Source organism: Penaeus monodon, chromosome 34 (assembly GCF_015228065.2).
Source record: "Penaeus monodon isolate SGIC_2016 chromosome 34, NSTDA_Pmon_1, whole genome shotgun sequence".
Lineage (NCBI taxonomy): Eukaryota > Metazoa > Arthropoda > Malacostraca > Decapoda > Penaeidae > Penaeus > Penaeus monodon.
In genome coordinates, this window is record NC_051419.1 from 5,913,176 (window position 1) to 5,913,623 (window position 448).

Consider the following 448-nt stretch of genomic DNA (forward strand, 5'->3'; position numbering starts at 1 on the left):
ACTGTATGACAATTCTCTCTAACAAGAATTGGAACCCACTAAATTATAAGTAAATCACAGAGATAACTTGAACTCCATACAACCTCTTATAAACTGTTCACTAGACTCACTATAGCATGTACCATTTGCTACCTGACTACACAGGAACTACATACTACTGGTTAGGGATTCTGTAAATGTGTCATACTCTTATATATGCAAATGTCTATGTAACATCATAGTATGACCTAGTAGAAACCATTGAATATAGTTAGGTTTATGAATATATTTTATCTGCTGTATTTCACTGTTATGTCATAGATATGTATTTGTCCTATATACTGCATCGATGTGAATATTCATGATAGTTTGACAAAGTATGATGTTACATCTTTATGTCACTTTATCGTCTTGAGTTTTCCTGCTAATGATAATTCATGTGACGTATTCATGTATGTATAATGTGATG

The 448-nt window shown here is 31.9% G+C and overlaps 1 protein-coding gene across 1 annotated transcript in view; it reads right to left on the minus strand.

Moving 5' to 3' along the window:
• The window catches only part of LOC119594793 (hemicentin-1-like), a gene marked incomplete at its 3' end in the record, with an annotated part of 75,652 nt that overhangs the window by 45,312 nt on the left and 29,892 nt on the right, over positions 1 to 448 (minus strand). The gene's annotated exons all lie outside the window — the stretch shown is intronic.